General features: G+C 34.2%; 1 protein-coding gene across 5 annotated transcripts in view; it reads left to right on the top strand.

Annotated features, from left to right (window-relative positions):
- Positions 1–14,737, top strand: part of LOC121314365 (catenin delta-2-like) — a 300,617-nt gene that overhangs the window by 124,558 nt on the left and 161,322 nt on the right. The window lies entirely within an intron of this gene.

Genomic DNA, 14,737 nt, shown 5'->3' on the forward strand with positions numbered 1-14,737 from the left:
CACAGCTCTGTGGGCTCTAATTACAAGGCAGGTTCTACGACAGAGCAGAAAAAAAGTGGAAAATCACTGATGGATAACCAGTAACACGTGTAACTTGAATTAAAAAAAAAAAGTTAAAAAAAGTTTTACAGCTTGATAAATATGAACACCTTGCAAACATTTAAAATATGAAAAATAAATAATAGTGGACTGAAACTGATGAGGGATCAAAAATTAAATTTCTGGGACTTCCCTGATCTAAAATATTGTGTTTTGCATGACATCCTGTATAAAGGAATATACAGTTCATTTTATTTTTAAAAAATGGCCAGTTGTGCAACCTTGCAGCGGCTTAGCTTGGGCTACCAGCTGCCTTACTTACTTACTTTTCAGCTGTGTTATTGCAGTTTCCTTCGTGTAATATTGTGTCACCAACCAGAACAAATGCTCGCAACCATAAATGCGGAGCAACATCAAAGCCCGAAAGTTACAATTAGATACAGTAGATTTATGTTAAGTGCAGAGTTTTAAAAATATGATTCTTCAACAAATGCTGCAATAAACAGAAAGAACAATCCATTAAATCAGGTTGGGAGGATGCATTTGAAGCCTTCAGTATTTTAATTTTAAATGTGTATTGTATTTTTTTTAATTAAATATGATATGTTTGATGTAAATTTAGGATATATGTATCATACTCTTCTGAACGTTTACCATGGTTTCATGGGAATGTTGTCGTTTACCATATGCATTTGCAGTGTTTGTTACAGTTTTTAATAAATTAATTGGGGGGCCTCCTCCCAAGGTCCAATACATTTCTGTTTAGATCAAAGATCACCCTAAACGCAGTGCAATAAGCCCTTTATAAGTGGTTGTTTATAGCACTCATTTGTATTTGTCAGAAGAGCTTCTGCATTGAGTCAGGACACTGAAGTCTCGTTAAAAATGCAAATACATTCTTATCTTGTCCAGACACTTGAAAGTGGCTGAGCCAAGATAAGGCCAGTGCTCTGCCATGAAGTGCATACATCTGCAAGCTGTGCCTCTGTACGATTGCTATTCTGGGATAGTTTAGGCTGATGCAAGCAGTAATGTGATTTCCAAAGCCTGACACCTATTAAGTTGTAAAGGATTTCCTCGAGATTATTTGAAGTCTGTAGCAAATGCAATTTTGCTCACTCCAATTATTTACAACGAGGGTGTGATCCCCTTGTCAGATGTGGTAATACACATTAATGGTTATAGAATAATTAAAGCCCACTGTGGCTGGCCTGGTAGGTTCAGCCATGCCAGTCTGCAGGACTATGCATGAGATTCTAGTGGAATCAGAAAGTTCCTGTTGTTTGTCTGTAGTGTTGAAAGGGGTCAGCCTTCGGCACAGATTTGTCTATAATCATGATTAAATGTGTTGTGTTGTATAATATTGCACTATGAGAAAGAGAATACTGTACAATTCAACTTTGAAAGTATGTGTGTTACACAGTATCTAGCTGTATGAACAAAGCTATGCCAAGATTGTATGTCTTTGTTATTAATATTTCCAAGAGACATCACATTGGTAAAACAGGAAAACGGAATTTCTATGGTTGTTGTTTGGTTGGCAACATTTGCTAATTATTGCTGTTGGCAGTACATGAAGAGAATTTGCCTTTGTTCAAGATCCCTTTTGTGTCTAAAAAACCATATGCTTTATTATGTCATGTCCATTTTGAAAGCTGTAGCTTGAATGTCTTGAATCATTTTTTTTTTGTTTACCTGTTAATTTATGTAATTTGTCAGTACTGTACTTTTTCAAATAGATGTCCTGGGAATTGTTTTTTTTTTTTTTTAAACTGGTTTGTATAGAGATATAAAAACATACTTACACATTTGGTGGATTGTTGTAGATGTGTCTGTACTGCTAGATATGTGTTTAGACATTTCTGATGGGGGGTGGGGGGGCTGGTCAGCTCTATTTGACTTGACTAATTTATAGAACCACAAATACAGTACATTTACTATGATCACTTTAAACAAAGCTGTCATGTAGTATACATAAAATTGACTTTACATACAATATGTTAGTGTCTCCAGTAGTCAGCTTTCACAGTGAAGTAGGAACTGTTTCAGTCAGCTTGTGGAACCCCTTTCCCTTGCTGGGAATTCTTCAGTGTATCAAGGCAGATCAAAACGGTATAGGATTTCATGGCAAATTAAATACTGAAGATGCAGAATTATTTCATTGTGAGAAAGACATATTTGAATAATGTCTTAATGATGTTTGGCTAAAGCCAAATAATGTAACGTAAAGGTCATTCAGAAGGAACATTTGTTCCTGTTGTGGAAATGACCACTGTGAGGGAAATGTATGCATTCTAATATAATTCTATATTTTTTCTTGTATGTGCAGAGTTCTTCCTGCATTCTTTCTCTCATCTCCCCTCACCCAGCTTAAAATGCAAGCTTCAAAAGAAACTAAGGAAGCAGTCTGCAGATCTGCTAGCCAGGGCCAGGAAGATTTAATTAGATAAGGATGCCAGGCCAAGTGGCTCAAGAAAGTATGTCTGTTTTTCTAAATGGTCAGACTCTGATAAAATGGCTGTCTCTAGCCCAGGTGTTAAAATGTCTATTGAAATTTATGAGTAAGTCTAAGTGGGTTAGAGAATGTCTTTGAATTAGCTTTGCCAGTCAGCAAACCTTTAAAATGTTTAGATGAGTATACACAGTTTTCCTAAAACTTTCTAAATACAAGATTGACACTAACATTTTGTTCATACATTTCTTAAACTAACAATGCCAAACACTATACACACTGTGATGATTGCTGTCTGTCAGATTGTATTTTGATAACTGTCGGTATGATATTAAGGATTGAAAATATTTGTTTTGTGCCTCACAATGACATTTGGCACATACATGGTTAAATCTGTAAAGAATAAGTTACAAATAGTACTTTATAACCAAATATAATTTGTGTTACTCAGGCTGAGTAGCCATATATAATAAAGTATGGAGTTATTCATCTTTTTGTTGGTAACATGAATATGAAGGTTTTATAGAGACAGGAAGGAGCACAGTGGAGTTATTAATAAAATAAACTTTTCTTAAGTTACCTTTTAAAAAGATATTTGAGGGACAGCCTTACCCAAGGTGTGGACAAGAATTATTTGAAGATCATGGACACACCTTTTTCTAAGGACAACTGCCAATGAGGTTACATTTTGGGTCAATCCCAAATAATTGGCTGGTGTCTCAGAACACCCATCTCATGCCAATTTTAAAAGACTGGAAATCGAATGATTTCTGGGTCTTTATTTTTCCATCCATTCAAGTTCTATTTTGGACCTATTCTTTGAGGAATCATCTGTATATCTTGAAGCTACAAGAAGATGCCTTGTTGGGGAAAACCTTCTTTAACTTAAGAACTTCGATCTGCCTTGGAACTAAACTTTGAATTGAACTGCAAGCAAAAGGCAATATCTTTGAAGAGGATTAACTGCAATTGACTTTCTATGTGGGATTTTAAAAGAAAATCTTCACACATTGTTCTTGGAAATCTAATAATTTTGCAGTGAAACTCCAGGACTCTTAAATCAAGTTTTGCACATTAATGAACTCTTTTTACAGCTGGACTTGCAAAACTTTGAAACATTCCTGTTCTTAAAACCTTTCTTCAAGCTCCACAAGGGTATAATTCTTAACCTATCAAGAGTTGCCTATAGCTATTAGATTTAGAATATCTATTATGTGTTGTCTTTGCTTATCCATGTGTGCTATATAATAAAACTAGTTAAAAATCATTATTTCTTAAATTGTCTGTGACAAGGTGCAATTTTACAGAGAGTAAACATTCATGATTTAATCAATTAAAATTAAGCCAGAACTGTGATTTACTATTGGACTAGCGTATTGCTGTAGTTTATAGCATAATTGATGAACTATAGTGACTAAGTTCTTTAAAGGTAATTTGTGAGGAAACCACGTTGTGATATGACCTTAGATGTAAAAACGTAAATATACACAACACCACGCATGGTTTACGAAAGGGCACTACATTTAGAGTTAGCGCACACTTAAAGTAGTGAGCCTAACTTGCATGAAATTTACTGCCCCATTTACTAACAGAGAACGCAGTCATGTATGTGCACACTATTTGGCTCATTTACATGACATAGCACACAATAAATTTAGTGCGATCAATAATTTAATGTGCACGATAATGTCGGAAACTAAATGTGACCACCATCATATAAAAAGCCCCAGCACTCCAGGCATATCTTTTGGTCAGTAGCTTATTGTGAAAGTGGAGGTGGCTTACATTGATCAAAAATGAGCGCTCAACAGACACAGCACTCAGCAGGGGACAGGCAGAGGCAACGTAAAGTGAAACTGCACTGCTTACGGTTAAATTTTAACATGTATGGTGTAAAAAAGGGAAAAAACCCTTTCTTTTCTCCATTAATGCATATACAATAAAAGTTATGCTGTGTGATAGTATATTTCTTTTTTGTACTGCTTACTCGAGAAATATTGATTGATGAGCTGTAACCTCAATTCTCTGCCTTTTCGGCATTATCACCTTACAGTGCAGGCTCTATGGGTTGGACTGACAGTGCTATGGGAGAACAATCAAATTCTCCCATAGCACTAAAATTAGTTTCTAAAATTGCATTGAATTGTACTGTATAATTTTGGAATTCTTCTTTAAAACAACCCGCCTATTTTAATATAACATGTGTATTCAACATGTGTAGTCTGCATTTTATGAGTGACATTTCTATTAAGCCAATCACCGCTCACAGATGTAATAAAATAGCGAATCAAATGGTGCACAGGATCTGCTTCCTCACGCACATGTGTAACAGCAAATCTGTTGAACTGATTCACTAAACTTAATGAATGAATCAAACTAATTGAGTCAGTAAAAAGAATCAAGGTGCACATCACTAGTTTTCAGCCCAGAGAAAGGTTTAAGGTTTAAATAGTGCACATATCAGTGGTTAAAGCCTGGTTTCCATACGCACTAATTATCGCTCACTTTAAGGTGCACACTACAATTATCGCCCTTTAGTCAATACGGTGAATGAAGCTCATCTCATTATACAGAGCGGAGTGCCTCATTTAAATACATTCTCATACATGACCATACAAATCACATATTCATTCTGATAGTTTGACACAATAAATAGTGCACGCCATAATATGCACACTATTTCGCACCACAATGAATGCAATTGCAATTGTAAATACAGCAATCATGAACAGGCATACTAATTTCAATTGTCGCACACCATACATTTTAGCGCCCTTTCGTGAATTAGGTCCTTTGTATTTACACTTGTATGTGCTGTTGGTAATATGTGCTATTTATAATATAAATGCATATTTAAGCATTTAAGCCTTTTGTAGTTTTTTTTTTTTTTTTTTTGTTAGACTTAGCTGTCTATCTAAAATCTCTTTACACAGTTGAAAAGACTTTGTGAACTTGCAGTATGTTCATTAAAATGGTTCTTGTTTACCGATGGTCCCAGAGTTTAGGAACTTCGCTTTTTACAGATCAATCAGACTGCTGATTAGAACATCTAAGCTGAAAATTTGACCACATTTCACTTCTGTTTTTTAGCAGTTTAAAATAAAATAGCAACATGCGGTAACTTTCATTATTAATGAAAAGTTCAGATATCAATAACATTCTATTCTAAATGTGGGTTAAATAGTGAAGGTTTTCCACTTGATTCCTCCTTAAACAGCCATAACAGAAAGCATGTTTACCACAATAACAAATTCTAAAGCTTCTATGTACTGTTTTATGTAAAGGTGTTTTCAGTCCTAGTGATTTGTTGCCCTGGTAGAGAGCTACAGCTAATAGAACTTGAATTAATCAAAAGTGGAATACTACTTGGTATGAATGTGTTGAAGCCAATTTACTACAACTACAATTATGATGCAAGCGTTTGGTTTCGACCCCTGTCTGTGCTGTATAGAACAAAAGTGTAAGGTACAGGCAGAGTCCTATTACCTGTTATACAGGAATTTAACTGGGAAAAAAATGGTTTCACCGGAGTCAACGTGAAAATAATGCCTTGATATAAGTAGATGTGTGACCTTTTGTCTGTATGCAACACTTACATGATTGCATTTCGTATGTGTTGGATATAGGTCATAGTGACCTATTTTTCCATTATACTGATCGCTCTAATTTTGATAAGTTGTATGATCCTTCCATACTTGTTAGATTAGTAATACTGTCTCAGGGTTTGGAGGCGCTCTGTCACCATTTGTGATGTTATCCGACTCCCCAGGGTTGCATTACTGGCTTTGAAAGCACTCCAGATATCAAAGTTAAAAATGTGTAACAATGAGGGATCGGTTTACTGTATTGTCAATGGAGGAATAAACCATTAAAAAAAAAAAAAAAAAAAAACCTTGTTATATTTTATAAAAAAAAGTAAAGGAATAAAAATGGTAGCTGTAGATCACCTCTGCAACTGTACGTTGCTTACGAAAGTAGTTTCATCTATATATATATATATATATTTATATATATATATATATATATATATATATATATATATATAATATATATTTTATTAGGTAAGCACATTGAAATTAAAATCTCTTTTGCCAAGAAAGGCAGCAGCAACACAATAAAACACAGTAAAGAAACCATTGATACAAAAATAAAATACAAATCATAATAATACAATACACAATCAGTGAAACAGTCAACAATCAAATAGTAACAAAAAGTTACAAGTCTACTCAACCAGTTAAAACATGCGACTAGATAATTGTGCAGCTTACTCTTAATTTTTACTGAAGTTATACTGAACTGCAACGTACGTTTAGATTGAAAATTATTCCAAGACCAAGAAGCAAAATAGGCAAATGATCTTTTAGCAGCCTCTGTACGCACTTTAGGAACAATAAAATTCAAAAATGTATGTGATACTGTAGTTGCAAAAAGCCACTATAAAGTATTCATTTATATATGGAGGTAATTTACAAAGAATAGCCTTATATAACAGAATATACCAGTGCTTCAACTTTTGCAAAGCCAAGGAGGCCCATCCAACCAAACTGTATTACGCACAATGATGAGTACTGTAACTTGAATTCATAGTATACCTCAAGGCTGTATGATATATAGGATCAAGTTTGGTTAATGTTAAGGACAATGCAAACCTATAGACTGTGTCCCCATAATGAATTTGTGGTAAGAATATACAAGCAATTAGCCTTTTATTTGTAACTACAGAAAAACAAGATCGAAGTGTGTAAAAGAAACCTATCATGAATTTCAATTTTTTTGCAAGATTATCAATATGGACCTTAAAGTCGAGATTACTATCCAATCAGATACTCAGATACTTATAGTTATCAACTATCTCAATAACTTAGTTATCTAAAGTAACTAAAGATAATTCTTTAATAGCATCTGTCCTTGTACAAGAAAATACCACAACTTTTGTTTTACTAGAATTTAAAAGAATGTTTAGGAAACAGTCGATCCAATATTATAGTCCCACCGTGTTTAACTATTCTTTTTTATTTATTTTTACCATCCTAAGCATTATATTGTACTTTTCCTTTTACCATGGTATACCACACTGTTCCTTGCATTAAATTGCCTTTTACCATGGTATACCGCACTGTTCCTTGCATTAAATTGCCTTTTACCATGGTTTACCACACTGTTTCTCGTATTCAATTTCCTTTTACCATGGAATACTACAGTGTTCCTTGCATTAAATTGCCTTTTACCATGGTATACCACACTATTCCTTGTATTAGATTTCCTTTTACCATGGTGTATACAATGCTCCTTGTATTAAATGTCAACAACATAGTATTTAGGAATTTTACTTAACCTTTATTTATTCAAGATATCTCGCGGACAGACAACAAGGAATCAAGTGCAATGTGACCATATTGACTCTATGTGAAGTTTAGCAGCAATGTCAGTGTAGTTCCATAGAAACTAAAGTAGAATTACATGATGTAAAATTAAATTGCCTCTAAAAAACTGCCTTGCTTATTGACACATCACTTGTATTTACTGGTCCCTTTCTTTACAGATCAATTTAAACAGGCAGATAGAATAATCAACACTATATGTACTGTAAACAGCAGCCATGTGTCTGTATAGCAAAGCACAGACATATCAAATCAAGGACTTGTGGAAATATTTATTTGACTTAATTCTACAAAATGTAAACCTTGTCTGTTAACTGCTTTTACCAAATAAAAACAGTCTTGAAATCCAATCCAAAGGCTGGGAATGAGATCATTGTTTAAACATATGTAGAAATTGGTCAGAAGCAAGATAATATAATTACAGCCTGATTTGAACTAAAATATTAAAATGGGGACATTGACATTTACACTGCTATTTTGTTAGACATTTGGCATTCATCTTCAAATCCTTCTGAAGGATTTTAATGAGATTTAAATGTGTGACCAAGATAAATTAATATTCCAGCTTAGGTTCCAGGTGTACATCCTAGTATATTGATAATTACAAAATGTGTTAAATGTAAACTTGCATGAGTGTTTTAATTTCTTGATAAGTATGTGTTTTGTTTATCCCTGTGTGGAACAATGTACCAATAAACAAACATTGGATTCAAACAAGTACTTCATATGTAACATATAACCATTTATTTGGTAACAACTGCAAAAAAAAAAATAATAATAATAATAATGCTGATCTGTTTTAAAAGCTTTTCCATTCATGATGATTATATCTGCACACAATAAGAGGGTTGATTTAATGGCGTTTTAGTGTGCCTACAATTTAAGTTGTTTATCACGAATTGTAACATTAATAGTGGAGTTTATACTGCAAATAGCAATGCTTTTAAAACAGTTTAAAATGAAGACCATTGTTGAAATAATTGTAAACTGCATTCCTCAGCATATACTGTACCTCTGGGATATGTGAAATATATACAGTGCACTCTGTTTATAAGAATTACTGATATAAGAATCAATCTTATATAGTGATCAAAACCACTGTGACAAAAACATTCCTATACTAACTTATAAGATTCACAAACTAACTGCAAACTAACTGCATGTAATACGATACTGTATCAAGTTCAATGACGTGTACAACCAATAAAGCTGTTTTTTAATTTGAATTTGAGCACATTCGGCATGATTAGGTATGTACACAGCGTGTGCAGTATAATCCCTGGTCCGCAGTGACTCCCACTAGAAAAAAAAGCCACTCATGCAGTTTGTGTGTCGACATGGCAGGACAAAGAAAGATGTGAGACTGCATTGTACAGGTATTTCTTGTGTTAGTGATAATTTGTTTTAATAAAGTGAATACACATTCATTGGATAAATACTGAGTACAGCACTGTTACTGTGTGATTGAAAATCCTATTATTTTACAGGTAATCCATATAAATGGAATAAAATATTCACATGTAGTTTAAAAATGTTATGTAGAACAGTAATCATGTCTTTATAATTTCAATAAAAATAAAAATACTTTTTCAGGAATAATAGTTGCAACAGTATTAGTGTTGTACCTCTATTTTCTTATAAATGTAGCCTATGTTATAGGTGCAGTAAACCCTTGATAAACATTAATCAGTAAATTAAATACACTACTGCAAATTTCAAACTGCCTTCTTCAGTCGTTTTATCATAACTAACATTACAGATAATTATATTGGTTTTCAATATTGATTTTAGCTTTAACTTCATACAATATAGGGGGAGCACCAATTATTTATACTTGGCACTTTCCCTGTTCAAATTGATATCAATTATGTATAAGATGAAGTCCAGATGTTTGCAGAAAACATAGGCATCAATATGCATTCCAGGAACTACACTGAACTGAGCGGGGAGATGAATAATATTAAACTACAAAGAATAACTCTTACAACATCACATGTGGCAAGTTGACATGTATAGGCATACAATTGAATGTAAGAGCTCAACATTATTTTGAGTAGTAAAACAACAGGATAAAATACAATTCTTCACAAATAAACATAAAAAAACAAACACTTGGTCACTGGAAATACTTGTTTCCCATCACTGCACAAAACACTTACCTGGAACAGGAGTGGCTGATAGCACCCAGATTACTGTATTTGTGTTGCAAGGTAAAGCTATACATTTGTGTCATCATGCAGCCATTATGGTCAAATGCTATACAGTGCGGCAGACATTTTCAAAATGTTTTATCCTTCATGCAGCTATAGAATGCAATCCACTGCTTGGTCTGGGTGTGTCATTACACCGTGTAAAATGGCTATTATTCCCCACAAACTTTGCTTTTGTGACCAGGACAGTGATATTTCAAAATATCACTATTTCCAATGGGAAAACAGGCAAATGTGTGTCTTTTCGTAAATGCTATAATGCTAATAATCGTAAATCTAGAAAAACTACTCACTTCAAAATCTTTTGTAGTCATTTTTGTATTACTTTAGTATAACTACATGTTAATTTGGATTCATATGTTGTTTTTTTCTGACTTTATGTGAACGAAAAGACACACATTTGCCCAGTTTTCCCATTGGAAATAGTGATATTTTGAAATATCACTGTCATGGTCACAAAAGCAAAGTTTATGGGGAATAATAGCCATTTTCTATACTTTTGAGGCATAAGCAATTAGGAATTAACATTTACTACCCAGGAACAAAAATTGTGTTACATAGTGATCAGTGAGCCCCTTCACAAAGTACAGCATTGCTAGACCAAGCAGCACCACCCACCAACCTGCCTGCTTTGTAGCTTCAAAATAAATACCTTTTCTTTGCTAACACTGAACAGAAATTTTATAGTCAGTGACATCTGTATTTGTAGCATGTCCACTGGATTGTGAATGGATTCGGAAGGCATGCTCATTCTGTAATGTAATACAGATTCTGATCAGATGTGCTCAGGAAGGCGGGTACCCGCTGGGGAGTTCAAGTGTGCTGTTTCATCTCTCCATAAAGGCAGTTGTTTTTTTTTTCTTTGGGTCTCTCAGCTTCTTTGTACTTTTTTGTTTAAATCTACAATCACAAGAAAAAGAAGAAACACAGCAAAGGAATCCTGGGTATGGCAGAACATTCTCTATGGGAATTCCACTTCACTGACTTTCTTGTTACTCAGAAGCTAGGGGACAGTCTGAAACATGAGCGGAAGGCGTGTGTGTGTAGGGGGTCCGATAGTGTGCACCCTTTGGTGGTGTGACAGATTATTTAGTTTGTTAAATGTTAGTTTGTTTTTTAGATAAAGTATTGCTGCACTCCTAGGTGCAGCTTCAACTTGACTAAGGGCTTTTATAAGTAAGAACCCTGAAATACCTCAATACTACATGCGGTATTTTGGCTGTAGTACATTTGCAGAACTCAACCAAGGTAATTGTTGTATTTACTGTTATTGGATTAATGTGGTCATCTCTAAAGATTTTAAAGTGTTTACCATTTTGGACACATTTATGTAAAACCATAATGGTTTAGTTATCTAACCATGTGTATTACGCTCCTATACTTAATACGTATAAAAACTACATCACTGTCATTTGGCATTAGTTTACATAGGACTGGTATTGTAATTTAAAGATATCCCACTGCTACAGCCCCAGAGTAACATTGCTACACAGTTTTGCAGACTGAAGCAGGTTTTCCTCAAGGATTTGCCTGTATTTAGCTCCATCCATTTTGTCCTCTACCTTGACAAGCTTCCCAGTCCTTGCCGATGAATGGTCGACTTGACTGTGCTCCAAGGGATATTCAATGCTTTTTAAATCTTTTTATACCGCTCCCCTGATCTGTGCCTTTCTGCAGCTTTATCCTGGAGTTGTTTAGAAAGCTCCTTGGTCTTCATGATAGTATCTTTGCTTTGAATGCACTACCCAACTGTGGGACCTTACAGAGACAAGTGTATTTAATCTGAAATCATGTGAACCACTTTTATTGCACACAGATGGACTCCATTTAAGCAATTGGTTGCACCTGAGCTTATTTAGGAGTGTCTTAGCAAACTGTTTGAATACTTCTATAATGAAGACTTTTCAGATTTTTTTTATTTTTAATTGATTAGTTTATTCACCCCCCACCCCCATTGTTTCACACATTTAAAGTGTTGAGAAGGTTGTGTAAATCAAAGGGAAGAAGGAAAACCCATTTAAATGCATCAAGTTTTCAGGTTGTAACACAACAAACTGTGAAAACGTCCAAGAAGGGGTGAGTACTCACTTTAGTTCTGCTATTTGCGTCTTTCTTGTTTTTAAGGGGACAGTGTAACATAGTAATGTGTCCTACAATGTATACTGACTCCGAGTTCCAACTTTTAACTTCCACTTATGATTTAATTATACTGTTTGAGGAGCTGTCACAAAGACTGCCGGAGTGGGGGACGTCAGACCAGAAACAGGAACCAGGAAATAAACAAATAGAGAGGTGGGGTTGGGTGGAGCTGAGCGAATGGCTTCGCTCAGCATTTAATGAGTTAACAGAACAGTAAATAAAAAGGTTGTAACAAAAACAGCACACGGCACGTGAAGCCAAAATAAACAGACAAAACGGACTAACACTACACAAAACACGGTGAGCAGATATTTTAACTTTACGTTATTATTTTATTATTTATTACCTCTGTCTCCAATCCCGTTCTCCACTCACCAAACACCCAACCCTGAGTGGGTGAAAACATGCAGCTTTTATGCAGCTGTACCGAGACTCTATTCAGTCATTCAATTGGAGTCGCGGTACAACTGCACGTGAATTAATAAAGTGCAATTCCCCGTGCTCACATGTTATTACATTTTACTTGCACTTGAAGTGCTGTGCAATCCTCATGCCTAAATACAAATATACATTTTAAACACTCGTGTTACACAGACCCGTTTATATCCTGTGTACCAATGACTATACACCAACATTAACACACAACATACAACACAAAATACACACAGGGGTGGGCACTTTGCCACAGGAGCATATTGATTTTGACAGAGAGAATACAACTGTCAAGTGAGAGGGGTGGATTCCACTGTAATTAGTGGTTAAATAGCAGTGTGAGAATCACTGTGAAATCATTTGGGTGTCATTTGGAAGGCAAAAAATGGTATGGGGAGATCAAGTAAAGGGAAGAAATCAATTTACTTTAGTTTGCATGAAAAACATTTACTGTTTTTATATTATATGTTATATATATATATATATATATATATATATATATATATATATATATATACACATACACATATATACACATATATATATATATATATATATATATATATATATATATATATATATATATATATATATATATAGTAATATAAAATGGCAAGTGTACAATAAAATGGCAAGTGCAGCCTGCTATTTGACCACCAAAGAATATATAAAAAAGCAAGGGAAATAAAATAAAAAGCCACGCACAGTGTTACACAAATATAAGTCTTTGTGTACTATCCATGTATATTAACTGCATGTTTAGGTGCAGTTTTTTTGTGATGGTTATGGCAAAGAGGAATGTAAACCCTCTGTATAAAATACTATTTCAAACAGCAGAAACATAACCTTATTTTTTGTTTATATTTATCCCAGCCTATTTAAAAATGAAACAAAGGTAACGCACATTAGAAAGTTGTGTGTATAAAAAAGCCACACATAATAATAATAATAATAATAATAATAATAATAATAATAATAATAACAAACTGTAAATCAATTTCTCCATTTTAGATAAGCGATTCGGTTCCTCTCGCAAGAAATCCAAATATCAATTTGTCCATCACTGTAATAAATAATTACTTATGAGTCTCGGCTGGGACTTTGACATACACCTCTGTGACCTCACTGCTTGACAACTGTAATGCTCTATTTGCTGGACTGTCTAAAACCACCGTCTGCACAATTACTACAATGCCTGAATTCCTACACACATCATAATTATTCTTCTCTGGCTTCCCGGAGACACAAAGGATTTATTTTTCCTGACCTATATTGCTGTGCATGTTATGGCTGGGGACTCGTTCTATCTTAATACACCTCAGTGTGTCAATCTGTAGTCTTCAAGCCCTTCTACCCTTTCCTCTTGCTAATAGATCATCTCTTCGCTGTAGTGCTTTTAGCTGTTATGCCACAGCTTATTGGCTATTAGTGAGGCCACTTTCTTGCTTGAACATGCCACAGCATAAAAAAAGAAGCCGTTTTTTTCAAATGTATTTGTAACGCCTCTGGAAATGGGAAAGGTGATTTATAAAAACCAAATTTGCTGTTGCTGTGGATCAGAATCCACTTCTTTTGTGGGGTCTTCTAATGTAGTGTGTCTATTCAGTTTTGAAAGCCATTGCTCTTTATTTGACCTTTTGGAAACAAATTATATCTAAAATTCATGGTTACAGTACATTTTTTAATAGTTCTGGTTTTGTGAACTTTGATAGGATATGCTTAATGTGAATATAACGTACACTGTTAACTTTGGAGATAAGAAATGACTTTCAGTTGAGAAGAGGAAATATGAGATAAAAAAAAAGTACAGGTAAAAGTCCGATGTAACTAGTGTTTTTAAATAAATTAAGCTGATCATATTAAAAGGTACCACAAAAACTACAGTGCCTTCATTTTAGGTTGATGGAATAGTTTCTTTACTATAAACATATAACAGTGTTTTGTGCAGAATCAGTATTTTTTCCTCATTGTAAAAAAAAAAAAAAAAAAGTGAGAGATGCTATAAATGAATGTGCAGATTATCATTGTTATTTAAACAAGTTGGGTGATTTCCTCAATCCAATAAATGACTCAATAATAAC

This window comes from Polyodon spathula, chromosome 4 (assembly GCF_017654505.1).
Source record: "Polyodon spathula isolate WHYD16114869_AA chromosome 4, ASM1765450v1, whole genome shotgun sequence".
NCBI lineage: Eukaryota > Metazoa > Chordata > Actinopteri > Acipenseriformes > Polyodontidae > Polyodon > Polyodon spathula.